The following is a 17,452-nucleotide window of genomic DNA, read 5'->3' as shown; positions in this document are numbered from 1 at the left end:
TCCTTAAATGCCGATCTTCAGGTAATTCTCCAGTGGGGCAAAGACAACTTAGTTGATTTCAATCCTTCTAAAACTCAGTTCTGTTTTATTTATCGCAAATAGGATTCTTCTGCTCTATGCTTATCTTTGGTGACACTCTGATTTTTAGGCAAAATCTCTTTTGAGGATTACCCTGACTTCTAATCTTTCTTGGCACAAGCACATTACAAATATTGCTTCCTCTGCATCTAAAAACTTTGTTTTCACTTTTGCTCTCAGAGTTACTTTTCTTCCAAACAACTTCTCACTCTGTACAAATTGCAACTCCACCCTACCATGGAATATTGTTCCCACATCTGGGGCAGTGTCTCCAAAACCTCAGGCTTCTAGATTCCATTCAGAAGAGGGCAGTTAGGTTAATTAATGACACTAGTCAGACTTTTGTGGATTTATTGGATGATTGTTTTCTGCAGCAGCATGTTCGAGAGGCAACCAGAGAAAGTAATACTCTTGATCTGGTTATCAGCAGTGATCATTCGTGTATTAAGAATTTGCAGATAAAGGAACCACTAGGAGGCAGTGATCACAGTGTGCTGAAGTGGGATTTACTCAAAGAGGTAACTACCGTCAGGGGTAAAGGAAAGGGTTTTTGCTTCCGTAAAGGGGAGTACAGTGGTCTCAGACAGTTTTTAAATTCTGTACAGTGGGATCGACTGACGATGTTACAAACAGTAAATTCTAAGTGGGAAGCATTCAAGGAATTAATCGTGGAAGCTACTAGACTTTTCATACCGATGAAGAAATATTGTTCAAGGTTTAGGCCTAAATGGTTATCAAATGAACTAATGAGACTCGTGACAGAGAAGAAAAATGCATGGGATGCATATAAATTATCAGGCGACGCAGAAGCCTGTAGCAGATATAAGCTAGTATGTAATCAGGTCACAAAGGAGGTTCGGCAGGCAAAGGCGGATTACGAGAAATCTTTGGCAAAAGATGCTAAGAAAAACAGCAAGGATTTCTTTACTTATATAAACTCTAAAAGGAAGGGGCTAAATATGATTGGTCCACTTGACATCGATGGTTCGACTGTTGATGATCCTGCTCAGATAGCAAACAAACTGAATGAGTATTTTGCATCTACATTCACACGTGAGGAATCATTACAGTTTGAAAATGGAAGAAGGTTATCAAATTGTAGCAGTGTGCTTAATGATTTTGTAATAACTGAGAGCAAAGTGGAGGAGAAATTGTTGAAGTTAAACATAAGAAAGGCACCTGGGGCGGATGGGATCTATCCAGTTATATTAAAGGAGGCGGCAAAGCAACTAAGCAAACCCTTAGCCATAATTATGAGAGCATCCTTGGATTCAGGGGAGGTTCCCACGGACTGGAGATGTGCAAATGTATCCCCAATTCACAAAGGAGGTTCGAAGGGTGACACGAATAATTACAGACCAGTTAGTTTAACTTCTGTTCCGGGTAAAATAATGGAGTCACTGGTTAAAGATGCAGTGCAGGATCATCTAGACAAGACTGCAGCAATAATTCAGACACAGCATGGGTTTGTTAAGGGAAAGTCTTGTCTGACAAATTTGATTGGTTATTATGATGTGGTCACAAAGGAACTGGATGCAAAAAATAATTTTGATATCATATACTTGGATTTCAGGAAAGCTTTTGACACTGTTGCGCATGGAAGACTACTGTACAAATTGGAGCAGAATGGTATTAAGGGTAAGTTGCTACAATGGATAAAAGGATGGTTAAGTGGGAGAAGACAGAGGGTGGTAATCAATGGGTGCTGCTCTTCGTGGACTAATGTTATTAGTGGAGTCCCACAGGGTTCGGTGTTGGGTCCACTGTTGTTTTGTATATTTATCAATGATATTGATGAAGGTATATCAGGCTTAATGTCGAAGTTTGCAGATGACACGAAGGTTGGCAGGGTTGTTAATGACAGTAATGGCAGTGTGCTACTGCAACAGGATCTAGATAATTTGGGCAGATGGGCTAAGAAGTGGCAACTGAAGTTTAACCTTGACAAATGCAAAGTACTGCATATGGGTAGAAGTAACCCCAGAGAAACGTACCAACTGTGTGGTACTACACTTAAGGTGGTAGAAAATGAAAAACACCTGGGAGTAATTGTGCAATCAGATATGAAGTTTTCTGAGCAATATAGACAGGCTGCTAGGGCAGGTCATGGGGTTTTGTCAATGATATATAGGAATTTTGCTAGCAGGGAAAAGGAGGTGATTGTCCCTCTGTATAAGGCAATGGTCAGGCCACGCCTTGAGTACTGCGTACAGGTCTGGAGGCCTCATTTTAGGAAGGATGTAGATTTGCTTGAGCGTGTACAGAGAAGAGCAACACGATTGGTGAGGGGAATGAAGGGATCCTCTTACCAAGAGAGGCTTAAGTTCTGCAAATTGCAGTGGCTGGAGACTAGGCACCTGCGCGGTGATCTGATTGAGGTCTATAAGGCCTTGAATGGGTTGAGCACGCTGAATTCTGATGGGATCCTCCCACTTGTTCAGAATACGAACCTACGGGGACATAAGTTCAAATTAAGAAAGGATAGATGTAGAATAGATGTGCGGAAATTTGCCTTTAGCCAGCGGGTGGTTAATTGCTGGAACAAACTTCCATCTGTCGTTGTGGAAGTTGATAGGTTAAATAAATTTAAGGAGGAACTGGACAGGCAATTGGAGGGTATGGTGTGATTTTTTTTTTTTTTTTTTTTTTTTGGCTGATGCTGCATAAGCTCCTACACTTGCTTTCTTGCATCAAGTGCCACTACTACTACTACTACTACTCTCTAACAGTCTCTCCACTCGCTGTCTTATGGACATACTGTTTCTGCTGCATGCGTTTCCTACAGATACTTTCATGGGCACTGTTCTTCTGAATTGGCTTCTATAATTCCCGCTCTCTCAGAACAGTCCGAACACGTGCATCCACTTACTGTTCTTCATACTCACAGAACCAACTTTTCATCTTCCTCGTTTATTCATTCAACTGCCGTTTTCTGGAGCAACCTTCCTTCATATGTATTTCCTGAAAATGAGTCGACAGAAGTTCAAGTCTAATGGTCAACAAATATTTGCTTTCATCTTCTCAACCTCCAACCCAAGCACAGTACTAAGTACTATAGGTTCTAGTACCTCTCGTGTTTGAGGTTTTCATAAAAAAAAAACCCCTTCAGATTCCTCTACCACACTGCAGTTTTTCAAACATGGCAATGTTCCCAAGATTTACTTTCTTACGCCAGTTTTGGAGCTTGGATACAAATGCCTGTAGCTTGTCTTGAAATTGGATAATGTGTTTTTCCTTTCCCTGAAGTTTCAGGTTCAGCTTATTTAGCTGGTCTAAAATGTCTGCTAAGTAAGCAACTCTTTTCTTCCAAGCTTCATTAAAGTAAGCCACAAGGTCATGTTTCCCTTGCACTTCCAGGAACAACTTGATTTCATCTTTCAACTCAGACACTTCCTTTCAACAAGCGTACTGCAGTGTAGAAAAGAACCTCGTGATCAAAATTTGTGTCTTTACAGGGTTCTTGATGTAATTCACAATTTTGATCAGAGAATCAAGTACCTCTTGCAGAGCTGGAAGAGTCTTACTGGCAAGAACATATTGGTGAATCATGCAGTGAATGCCCTTTGCTTGGGGAGCAAGTTCTTTCACTTGTCTGAAAGCCTGACTTTGACTCTAGCATAGCTGGTGCTCCATCTGTATAAACCCCACAGATGTTTTTCCACTGTAGTCCTCCAGTTCCAAAAAAGGTATTTATTTTCTCCATATCTTCAGAGGCGGATTTAACGGCGGGCGCACCGGGCGCGCGCCCTGGGCCACGACTTCTGAAGGGCCCACGCAAAAACCCAACAAATTAGTTGAACATATTAGTTCAAAACTTTGTGATTATTATTATGCTATTATTAATTATATTATATTATATTCAAATTTTATTGGAAATAAAACATTAATAGTACATAATATTTTTTATTTATTTAAAAAAATGGTTGACATGAATTTTTATTTTCCCCGTCTCTTTTTTTTTAAGGGGCCCAATATTTTCTTCTGCGCCCGGGGCCTCAACCGACCTTAATCCGCTCCTGCATATCTTCACATTTTGTAGTAGTTTCAAGTGTATTACAAAACAGGAACTCTTTGATGTCATCTAAATGAATCTATTTCATGAAGACAAGCAACTGAGAACATGAACTTACATCCATTGGTTCAATTGAAAAGAAAACAATGGAGAAATGAAACTGATTTCATTCAAAATCTGCTTTTTCACATCTACTGACATATCTGAAATACACCTCTGAATAGTGTTATTGGACGGAGATATTTGTCGAATTATCTTCTTCTTGCAGGGTTTGAAGACCGTTTCTCCAATCGTGTAAGGTTTTTTTGTTTGGCAATTTCCAATGCTGCTCCATATGATGCTTGGACTGCTGCCATGCTCTATTGCTGAAAACTTCCTGTAGGATCAAGTCTCTGACCAGTTTCATGGCATCGAAAGAACTCCAAATCCTTTTTAGTATGTTCTGAATGCTTTGCCCCAAAGTAACGTTTCAGTTTTGAAGGTTTTGTAGATTCAGCACTGAGAATGACATTGCACAAAACTCATTGTGGCTTCTCTATGCCATTGTTGATCAAGGTGGTAAAGCCAAATTTTAGAGTCTTCTGAATATTTACGTTTTTTTCTCCATGGGTACAGATTTAGCATGGACTAATGCTCTTTAGATTTTATAAAGTGCAAGCAGTAGCTAACCTACACTCAACAGTGAGTAGCTGGTTTCTGTCATGCCACCAACTAAAGGTGGTTGACTATTGGCGAACTAAGTTTGCATTAGATGGCCCATCGAGGACATTATTGAATTACATCATTGCAAACATGGCAGCATCAGCAAAACATACGGGGAGATCTTCAACTGCTTTAAGAGAGCAACTCGTCTTTATTCGACAGTCTGTTATTCACACATCGAGACACCGATTAAAAATGAATATTTTTTTTTCAGTTTACTATTTGTAACAATTTTATTCTAATGATAACTGCATTTGTACATTTTATTTTTAGGGAGTGAATCAAGGTTTGCCGCAGCAGAAATTTCAATAAAAATATTAAAGGCATAGCAAATAATTAAAATACAGTAAACCCCCGCTGGGGGGTTTACTGTATTTTAAGTAGAAATGCCATGAATACTGAGTTATGGCTCCCATAGTAATAAAGGGGTTTCGTTCCAAAGTTTTTTTATGAAAACCCCAAACACAAAAGGTATCAAAACCTATAGTACTTAGTACCGTGCATGGGTTGAAGGAGAAGTATGGGGGGAGGGGTGCTGGAAACTTTGCTCTAGAGACTAAACATGGGTTTCACCACTTCAAGCCTCCAATAAGCAAAGTGGTGGTATTTCACCAGTTGATGATAGTCATCTACCACCTACAAGTTATGAAATATATAAGAAAAACTAGTCTAAAATTTTGTCTATGTAAGTATTATATGTACCTTCATCATATGACTATGTACATAGTGAAATGCATATGGCATCGAAATGAAAATAACAAAAAAATTTAATATTAAATGTAATATTTAATAGAAATTTCAAACAAATCTTTCAAACCAGCGCCTTTGCTAGCTAAAAAACTTATCCCACCAGTGCTATCACCAGTTTCGCTAAAGTGTTGATAAAGTAGTTTTGCCTTTTCACGAATGATGAGTGAACTTAATGGAATTTTATTTTGAGTTTGGTCTTCTATCCACAGATTTAAAGCCTTTTCCATTTTTTCTAATATAACATAAGTTACAGAGCAAATTTTTGAAGCAATTAGCGTGTTTTCACAGACACTATGGTGTATTTTTCCTTGAGTTTTTGATTGATTGTACCATTGACTGATTAATTTTATGTGTTGCCACTGAGGAGACACTTTCACCATTAGAAATTTTGTCTAATAATGCAAATTTTATTCGCTAATGTCACCACCTTCGTTCTTTCACATTTCCTGTTATTTGTAGCCATATTTTTTGTACAGGTTAGAAAGAACTTGTCCACAATAAAGTCACTTTCTTCCGTTAACACACTCGAAAGTCTTTTACCCTGCAAAACGGCAGATTTATCCCTTTTGTAAGCATGTCAATTAAAAGCAAGCGACGAAACCTTCCATGACAAGCATATACTGAACAAGGATTAGTGAGAAACATCCACACTTGCGCTTTTGTCACCCCTCTTTCCCCCCACCAAGTGCTGTTTTGACCAGGAAAGAATTTTAGCCACGCCAATATTTTTTTTTTTTTTTTTATGGCAGAAAATGTTCACGGCACTTTAAAATTCTCATTTTTTTTTTTACGTTTCATTTTATATTAAATCAGCGACTGCAAATAGCAGGGGTTTACTGAAATATAAAATGTTTAATATGTATGAACACAGCGGGCTTTTAATATTTTTTAAGTATCCACTGCAGTGGACCTTAAGTCACTTCCTTTCATTTATTAAAAATCAGTGATACAACCACTAGTAGACTATTACAGCATTGCCATATTGAAAGTGTGGTGAAATTTCCTATAAAAATAATTGCAACTAAAAATAACCACAGCAACCCCCCAGAAAACACTTTGCAACCCACAGGTTGGGAACCCTGGGATAATCCAATACAGCAGTGGTAATTTCAGAATGCACAACTCATTTGTGGTCACAATTGGGGTATTGTAGCCAATGACTATACAATAAAGTATAGTTATAGTAAGCTCAGGAACAACCAGAGAATTAAAAAAAAAAACCAGAAGGAAAAAATGCCTAGCCTGATGAATGATGGTTCCTTTTTCCACATTTGATGGGAGGTCCCAAATATGGCAAAAATAACAACTCCTTGGACCCATCCTGCCAGCTATTAACAATGCAGGCTGGTGATGTAATGTTCTCATAGTGCATATTGGGCTCCCTTTGATACAAATGGAGCAATATTTGGATGCCACAGTTCTGAAAACTGTTTCTGACCAGGCAGCCTTTTATAGTTACAATATATCCATCTGCAAGTGAATATTCCATGCCATAAGACAGAATTGGTTACAGAAACATGAGTAAATTGAACCTACTGCAGTCCCTGTGGCATGTTTTCAACAGCTTGTTGCATACATCTCATAACAAATCAGGCTTTTCTAAGGAGTAAGTACTCAATGTTAGGTATCTAATAAAGTTGCCATTGTAAATCATCTCAAATCAAGTTATTTTAGCACAATTTCTAGCAAATATAAAATAACTTTTGTCAAATTATCATCTTTTCATTTGTGACCTCAAATCATGCATCAGATGTAGCCACTAATTATAGTCTACCTTCCTTAACATTATTTCTTAAGTGTCTCGATGGAAACATCTCATTCTATACTTCCATCACAGAGATTAATTACCTGGAATATTTGCACAAAGAATCAACTAAGATCCAGTAAATTGCACTTATTTAGATGAGATGTCAAGAACTCTATACTAGATTGGTGAGATCCAGATCCTTGATTAAATCATTTAATTCTTGTTGATTAGGAAAATGTAGATTTGCTTGACCATACATCATTGAAATTGCAATCTTGGAGGAAGACATTTTATTTATCAATGAATCTTCCACCTCTATAGTACTTTCTAAGGAAGGTGTGCTGGGAATTGTAGCCATTTTATGCATCAAAATGCCTGCTCTCTGAAAATTCAAGTAATTCCAAAAGGCAAACTTTCAACTAACACATAGCTAGCCTTTTAACATTGACCACATCTCCCCATAGGCATTCCAAAATATGCTTCATATGCGCAGCAAAATTTTCTATTTGACCTGCTTTACAAGAACATTATAATTTACAGCATTACAATAAGTCAAAATATGATTCCTTCCAACTATGTGACTGTAGAGCAAAACCAATCCAAAACTGTACACATCAAAGTTATGAATAAGAAAAAAAATCAAATTTTTATAATGTTATCTACATTTATGATAAAGTTCTCAGAGCATACAAATTGCTGAATTCATTAGGTGTTTAAGTGATGTATAACAGAAATAGTTATACATCACTTAATAGAAAAAGTGATCAATAACAGAAAACACTCAAGAGCAATAAACATCTTTAATTTTCCATTTGACTATCATATCTACAGACTGGCACATAATGATCCTTCAGTAATATTATTACTAATATTGACAATCTTAAACAATATTCATGAAAGAGCATAAAATTATTTCACAGCTTAAAAACTTAATTATACATAGTTCATTTGAATTCAAATATAGAATTTAATGAATTTAACAAATTTATTTAGTTAGTATATTCTTTAAGTTCAATTAAAGTGATTATAAAACGTTGTTTACAAAGAAACATTTTACACACTTTGTTGAGAAGATTAAATATGTAACTAATTGTAACTGTAAAAACAGATCATACAAAGTGAATGGTAAGTATCCATCTTGTGTAAATATGAGCATTTACACAGAACACATAAGATTGCACAAATTAAGAGGTTAACATTTAAAACTTGTTTTACCAAATAGCAAAACATACAAGTTCCTTTCATAAGTTTAAGAAATACTTAGCTTGAAGAGAGCTTTGCTATAATCCAATGAATTCACAACATAAACCAAGTTAGTGCAAAGCATCATTTTAGTTTGTAGTAGGCAAAATAACATTTTTACATCTCATTGTGAATACATTCACAATGAGTTGCTCTGATATTGCACTACCTTGAATAAGCAACACTTCAGTAGAGAAGACTAATGTTACTTATTCTCAGTGGGCACTACCACCCAGATGGCACCATTTTGAAGCTTGTTGGCCTCTTATCGGTGGATAGATAGGTGGTTGGTGTATCACCAGGGTAACAAGTTTTGAAACATCAACAATAAGTAACATAAGTCTTCTTCTCTACTGGTGAAGTGTTGCTTATTTGAGGTAGTGCAATATCAGGGCAACTCATTGTGAAGGTGTTCACAATATGAGATGTAACAAAAAAAATACTACATTACCTATTTTGGTGATTTACTATGAATTAAATGCTTTGCATTAACTTGTTCACTTAGTAAATTTCCTGTTGTCTGAGGTTTTCGGCCCTAAATCCCTTTCTAGTTTTTAAAAATCTAAATATTAAGAACAGATCGTAAAGCAGGAGCAATTTTTAAAAAAATTGCTGAACTGCTTCATTTCCAATTTTTTGGCCTGTGAAACAAAAGCCTTATGCTTCCTTGCACCATATGGCTAATACTAGGAGGCAAATCAGATAATACAAAAGTGGACCAAATGAAAAAAGCAAGTTTAAGTTCTTGAAATCTTTTTCAAGATGGTTCTCCTTGTAATGCACATCTTCCATCACAAAGCTAATCTCTGTAAGCTGCCAGAAGTATTTTTGTTGCTTGCTGAATCATTCATATACCACTTTTTGGACTTCATTATTGGAGTGGAAGTACTACTATTCCCCCTCCCTGCACCTCAAATGGTCCAAAAAGGTGACAGTCACTTGGAATGAAGTCAAGGCTACTTAAAAACAAATCCTGGTAAAAAACTGAGGTCAGTTCTTTACAATTTGGGCTTGGTGTAGGTACCAAAAAAAAAAACACACAACAATAATCCCCCCCCCCCTTTCATGTAATTCTCCAAAATAACCCCATTTTTGCCATAAAATATCATTTGCATCACCTTACCTGTAGATGGTATAGGCACGTTTCTTTCAAGTTGAAAGAAACGTGCCCACAACTCATTCCAAGTTACTAATATAAACTAGGAATTCGTTTTCAGCTTCACACTGAGCTAGCAACACAGCATGTATAATATTGTTTCAGGTGTACAAGTTGCTTAGTAAACACAAAAATTTTTCTCTAATGTTGCTGTGTTCAGTGCATTAGTTTTACAACAGAAGACATGCACTGCAAGAGGAGGCTGGGTTGAAAAACATTCTTTAGGGTCTGAAGAAAGAATTATTCAAATTTTGCTGAGAAAAGGGGAAGGAATCGGATTCCGTTTGAAGGTTAAGATTTTGAATTTCTGGCAGCCGAGAAATTGTCTATGCTGAGGAAATGGTCAGAAGCTAAATTCAGATACTTTCTAAGTCATTAACATGGATATTACATGGTAATTCAAGTTACAGTTTCTATGTACTTTATATTGTGAATGGCAGTAAGTACAACTATGAAATACAGAACAAGCGGCAAAAACACCTTGAATATTGATCACAGATAAAAGAACATTGTGCATTACTGATGGTATAGTAGTCACTGCAATGGGAAGTGGTGGAATTAAACAATAAAAAATATGGACAATGCTAAATCTGGCTCAACAAAAAACTCCTGATAGATTTCACCTTTGGGACTGCACAAAGGAGCAAGTGTATAATTACCAAAATTAGCTTAGTTAAGCAACTATGAGCAGAACATGTTTGAGTACATCTGCAATCTTCTGTATCAGTAGGTTTTGTCATTAAGGGAAATCATACCTGAGCATACTCTTGATTGTTACAGAACAAGTAGGTTTACACTTATTCTTTGTTTCACAATCATGCCTACCACCACACAAAATGTATAATGATAAAGTTTTAAATATAATTACAAGATTAGAAAGCTACAAAAAATTTTTAGATCATGGCTCAAAGTGTTCTCTACAATTGCAGTTAGAAGTACTGATTATAATGCTTTGTTTTAAAGTTACATTATACAAAGCTTTGATCAAAAAGTTTGCTAAATGATGTTATAATTTGTGAACACATAATAGCAGCAGCTAAAAGATTGTGGATGGGGCTTGCAATGTCTTTGAGCACATGCACACCAAGTTTTAAAATGGTTATATGCCAGTCTAGTGGAAAGATGCTTTGAGTGAACACTTATTTTTCTCATTTTCCACATGTCTTGAGAGTGAAGTGTCACGTGCCACTTGCTGGCTGACAATTTTTGACTAACAAAAACATTCCCATCCATGCTACATCCACTTTATTCATCTAATTTGGTACCATGCAACTTTTGGTTATTCACAAAATTAAAACAGGACAAGGAAAGGAAAACAGTTTCAAGAAGTCCAATCAAACACACCAGACTGCCTAAAAGCATTCACAAAAGACTTCCAAAAACGTTTTAATCAGTTGCAGGTGTGATTGAACAAATGTGTGGTTTCAGAAGATTATATCAAAGAAATTAACAATGTAAACATTTATTATTGAATAAAATTAAATGTTCACAACATTCACCAAACTTTATATTTAAAAATACAGGAAATACTTCATTTTTACATGAACATATGACAATCTTTTCAGACTATTACACAAGTCCTGTTTTTTAATGAAGGGCTTTAAGTCTTGAACATATACAAGTTAATTGAAGAGAGCAGATGCTAGGCTGTATGCTATAAAAATATACTGCATACTGATGTGTATTTGAAAAATGAAAGGTTAAAAATTTCTCCATCTTTCCCTGTTAAAATAAAAAAAAAAACCTTTCCTTCCATGCTGTCACAGAATACTGCAGGATGGATAATTTTGTTAAACAAGTATTTTTCAAATACTCAGTACTGATAGTTTTTTAAACAAATATTTAGTCTTAGTAAAAGTAATACTTTCCTCCAGATTAGGGAATTGTGTTCCATTCAGTTTAAGGACTATACTAGACAGGTGCTTAAAGTGCAGAGTTGGAAATGCCCAGTTTTACAGGAAGCAGAGGGAAAAGGCATGCAGACTAGATGAGAGCTTCCAATGCTGCATTGGACGACATTAGCTGGCATTCAACGCCTGCTGACACAGTCTGAGGCATCCAGCAACTTGGTGTTTATATTGCCTGAGCAGAAATTCTCCCCATGCATGGAGTGGTTGGCCTTCAATTGACTTATATAAGTGCTTGGTGCTAAAGTCCATCACATTAGCATTTTATTCCATGCTCTCTATATGCATAGTCATTTTTTGACAGTAAACAGTTGAATTTTAGTACCCCCATGCTAGGATTATTTAAGGTAGCTTTGTTACTTTTAAACAAGTTATTAAAATCTACATCAAGCTATGTCATTTGTTTGTTCATTATTTGGAGAAGACAATGTTTGACACTTAAGAAATTTATTTGTGAGGTGGAAAGGAGGCCTGCCTTGAACAAAATTGCATTAAAGGATTATCCCAGAGGACTGGGATAATAAATTTCATTAAAACAAAGGTTTTAATGAAATTTATTATGTGAGGGAAAGTATTAAATAATTTAAAAAATCATTTGATTGTCTATTTCTTATTTTTTCTTAGTTATTACTTTTCAGAATTTTAATTTACTACTAAATATTAATATTTATTTAAAAAAAAAAAAAGGGATAAATTTTATTGTAATTATATTCTAGTATTTTGCCATGAAAAGGCACCCTCCATTTCCTCTTCCATCTCACAAGTTAATGTGTCTTCAAAAACATAATCCACCCTTTCTTCTCACAAAATTATGCAATATGCAACAATTTTTTATTATGTCGATAGCAGAATGGGGATTCAGTAATATGCTAGAGCGAAAAATGTGCAACTTATTATTGCTCAGTATTCCAAATGTGCATTCTACAAGTTGCCTTGCTCCAGTTAATCTATAATTGAAAATTCTTTGCTCTGCTCTAATTTTTTTGACGAGTATGGTCATATATGGTCATTTTCAGTCAGCTCAAATGCTTTGTCTCTTACAAAAAAACAAATGGCACTGCTGGCTAATTTGTACTAGGGAGAGCTCTGTTTAATGGCAAATTAAGTTGTTTCATTAGCAATCTTCTTCCAAAATTTTTAAAAATGTTGGAATCACCATCGTGTCCATAAGCACCAATTTCACTGCAATAGCGTCTATTGCAGTGAAAGAGTAGTTTGTATTGATTTCCACATCACAGTATCAAATTTTGTGATTTTTTCGCAAATTAACATTAGCTCATCAAAATACCAACATTCTGTAAAATAAAATTCTTCTCGGGGAAACTTCCTATGTGTTTCAAACATAATATAAAACCGTCCTGTTTTAAACCTATTTGAATTTGCTGGATGAATCCACCACTGCTGTTTTCTCCTACTTGCAATTAACTATATACATACACCGATGAACCAAAACATTATGACCAGCGAGTCGTTATGCAAATCGAAGCAATTGCAGGTGAACTACGGTGCATGCATGGGTCTGGACACTGTATAAAAAGCACCTGATACTGAGCTCCGTTAACCGGCATTACTCTTGTTCTTCAGTTAGGAAAGGCAGCAGACTTAAGCGAGTTTGATCGTCAAATTGTAATGGCCAGACGACTGGGTCAGAACATATCCGAAACAGCACAGCTGGTGGGGCACTCGCGGACAGCTACGGTTAGTACCTACCAAAAGTGGTCTTAGGAAGGGAAACCCATGAACCGCCAGCAAGGTGTTGGATGACCACTGCTCATTGATGCTCGAGGTGAATGAAAGCTCTCCCAGATGGTACGTGGCAACAGAAGGGAGACTGGTGCAACTCGCCAGTAATTGGAAAGCTGGTGATGGGAGTAATGTGTTACAACACAGTACATCAAACCTTGCTGAAAATGGGGCTGCATTACCATAGACCGCTCTGAGTGCCCATGCTAACCACGGTTCACTGGCGAAAGAGCCTGCAATGGGCATGCAAGCAAGTGGACGGCCAGGTATGGGTGCATCATTTACCTGGGGAAGTGATGCGCCTGGATGAACCGTGGGACGAAAAGAAGCCAGTGATGTGCTTTGGGCGATGTTCTGCTAGGATACCCTGGGTCCAGTCATCCATGTGCCAGGCACTCTGACATCTACCACCTACCTAAACATCATTGGGTACACCCTTTCGTGGCAATGGTCTTTCCTTCTAGCGGTGCAGTCTTTCAGCAGGATAATGTGCCATGCTGCACTGCCCAGATTGTTCAAGACTGGTTCACGGAACATGAGAAAGAGTTCCAGATATTGCCCTGGCTTCCAAATTCCCCAGACATCAATCCCATTGAGCATCTGCTGGTTACGTGTTGGTACCAGATACCAACAGACACATTTAGAAATCTTGTAGCATCCATGCCTCACTGCGTATGAGCTGTTTTGGCTGCATGTGGAGGACCAACATCATATTAGGTAGGTGGTCATAATGTTTTGGCTCATCGGTGTAAATGCACAGTACATCCAACTTGAACAACAACATCCATCTCCAAACTGAGACTAGAAAAAGTGAGTCGCTGGTAGTATCCAATGCAACATTAGAAATGTCCCCTCCACTTTGAAGCAATCTGACATTATAAAAGCTACATGTAGTTTGCTGTTTTGGAGGCATTTACAACTCCAGCTGACGTTGGTGTTTAAAGCGCCTGTCTAATATAGCCCTAAAACTTCAATTCATCATAGAAGATTTTCATGATATAAAAAAAAAAAAAAAAAAAAATTATTATTTAGACGTATCACATAATTTTCTCTTTGTTATTGGATTCACAGGTCAGGTAGAGGAAGGGAAAAATATTGGTAATCAGACCAAACAGAATTAATTCAACTTAAGTCAATTCACACTGTATGTGGAGGATTATAATTAAAATCTAACACTAGTATTCAGTACAAAATGATTTGAAATGTTTAGTCAGTGATACTTAATTTTTATCTGCGTAGGCTATAACTATTTCCAGACAATTGCACTATGCTTGTTCTTTATTTTAACATAAAAAGGCTACAAAATGTCTGAAGACTACACAAAAGTTAATGTTAGAATAGATTCCAGTCCATATGCTATAAAAATACCACATACAGACATGTTCTGCTATCTTCAATTAGTATATATTCATATATACATTGTGTTTTTTTTTTTTTAGCTAATGTGTTGTTTTTTTTTTTTTGTACAAAAAAACAACACATTAGCTAAATCAAGATTAAAAATAAATTACATTCCATTTCACAGTGAAAAGTAGCACATAACATAAGTGCTTGGTGCTCAAGCCCATCACATTAGCATTTTATTCCATGTTCTCCATATGCATAGTCATTTTTTGGCAGTAAACAGTTGAATTTTAGTATCCCATGCTAGGACTACTTAAGGCAGTTTTGTTACTTTTAAACAAGTTATTAAAATCTACATCATAGAGCTATGTACAGATATATTTAATATTCTGTTTGAAATGAGTTCTTAGCTCACTATAAGCTAAATAGCTATGCTATACAATCACAGATTATATACCTCCCCTTTTAGTTTAAATTCCTCCAATAATTAGATTTCAATCTAATGCATACCAGTTTATGTTGTATTTCACACTAAAATACTAATAAAAACTAATGTAATAAATATAGCAAATGATTTTGACATCAACTACTGCAATTTTATATCAAGTAATAGAATGGATGAGAATAATGAAGTTGGTTCCATTATTTTTCCCATAATAAGACTAAATACATCCAAACTGACTTAGTCAGACTATTAAAATATAAAAAGACAAACCTCCATCATATCAAAATAAATTATATATTTATTCAAAATACTTCTGTTAAAAAAAGGCACATAACTGCATTTACAATTGGAATCCAAAATATCCTTTCTTATGCATTATTTTTCTTTTATTCAACTTTATGGACCAACTTCATTTTAACATAAAACCTGGAAATGTCTTATTTCCCTTTTACTGTTTAATATCACAGCTAAGGAAATAATTCAAATCATAACCAGTTTTGATTTCACTAACTGCCTCAAGAACTGCATAGTCAGATTTTTGTAACATTCACTCCAAGATAAAGAAAGTATTACTATTAATGGGAATATACAGATAAGCAATGAGCAGTTTATAACATGGCAGATTTAATCCAGTAAATGCAAACGATATTGAAAGTTTCCATCTATTAATGCACAGCTAAACATTAGTACCCCTAGCTATAACACAATTTGGTTGAAAGCAGAGGGGAGAACAGAGTAACAATAAAACAAGCTAAGTTCTGAAGAGTATTTCAATTAAACATTTATGAGAAGCTTAAATCCTAATCTCTAGGCAGTTCATAAATTTAAGTTACGTACAAACTACAGGTTTGATATTCAATATTACTTCAAAGTGCTACTGACAGTTTATATATATATACAGGCATACCTTGGTTAACGTTACCTCTGATAACGAAGCTTCGATATAACGAAGTCGGCAATTTCAAGCCCCATTTAACATAAAAAAATTCCAGTTTAATCCCCTGAAATCTAAACAAACTGAAGAAATTACTGAAACCTTTGGGGCTTCTCGTGGTTGGTTCAAGAAATTTAAAAAACGGGCCAGGATTCATAGTGTAAAATTAACAGGAGAAGCTGCAAATAAGTTTCCAGAAAAACTAAAGGAAATAATTGAACATGAAAATTTTCCAAATTTGGTGTTCAATGTTGACCAAAGCGGTTTGTTCTGGAAACGGCTACCAACAAAAAGCTTCATTTCTATTGAAGAAAAATCAGCTGCTGGGTTCAAAGCAGCCAAAGACCGTTTAACGTTACTCTTTGGATCAAATGCCTCTGGTGATTATAAATTAAAATTGTTATTAGTTTACCATTCAGAAAATCCGAGGGCGTTAAAAGGTAACATAAAAATGAATTTACCTGTAATATGGAAAGCAAATAGAAAAGTGTGGGTTACAAGGAGTTATTTACTGATTGGTTTGTTAACCACTTTTGTCCTGAAGTAAAACGGTATTGTCAAAAAAAAAAAAAAAAATAACTTTGAAGAAAAAGCTCTTTTGTTGTTAGACAATGCTCCGGGACATCCTACTGATCTTAACACGTTGGACACATGCATTCCTGTCAAAGTTGTGTTTCTTCCAGCAAACACAACTTCCCTGATTCAACCATTGGATCAGGGAGTAATAGCATCATTTAAAGCTTATTATCTGCGTCAAACATTAAGCATTTTAACTGAACTAGAGGATAAAGAGGAAATGACAGTTAAAACTTTTTGGAAAAACTACACCATTAAAAACGCAATTGAAAACATTGATAGTTCTTGGAAAGAAGTCAATAAGAAATGCTTAAATGGAGTTTGGCGCAAAATATGGCCAGAAGTTGTACTAGAAGAAGAAAATAACATCCAAGAAATTAGAAATGAAGTTATCCAGATGGCTCAATCAATAGGTTTCGAAAATGTCGATGAAGAGGATGTTAGAAATTTATTGAATGCAGAAGATGATGGTTTTTCAGTGGAAAGATGGTTTTTCAGTGCAACGAAGACAAAGATAATGAAGACGAAGTTAAAGAAGTTCCTGCCGAAAAAGTGTTAACAACCAAAGATTTGAAAAGGTGCTTAAATGACATTGAAAACATTTTAAATTTTTTTAGTGAAAATGATCCTGATTTAGGAAGAAGTGTTATTGTTAAATCAGTGTTAAATGCAATAACTCCGTATAGGCAATTGTTAAATGAAAGAGAAAAAGAGCATAAACAATCAACTTTAGACTCATATTTTAAAATATGATTTCACTTTGTATGTAAGTTGACTGTTTATTTAATAAAACTTTTCTTTGTTCGAAAAAAAAGC

This window comes from Mastigoproctus giganteus, chromosome 3 (genome assembly GCF_048544385.1).
Source record: "Mastigoproctus giganteus isolate SK-2022 chromosome 3, ASM4854438v1, whole genome shotgun sequence".
Classification (NCBI taxonomy): domain Eukaryota; kingdom Metazoa; phylum Arthropoda; class Arachnida; order Uropygi; family Thelyphonidae; genus Mastigoproctus; species Mastigoproctus giganteus.
This window is presented reverse-complemented; position numbering follows the sequence as displayed.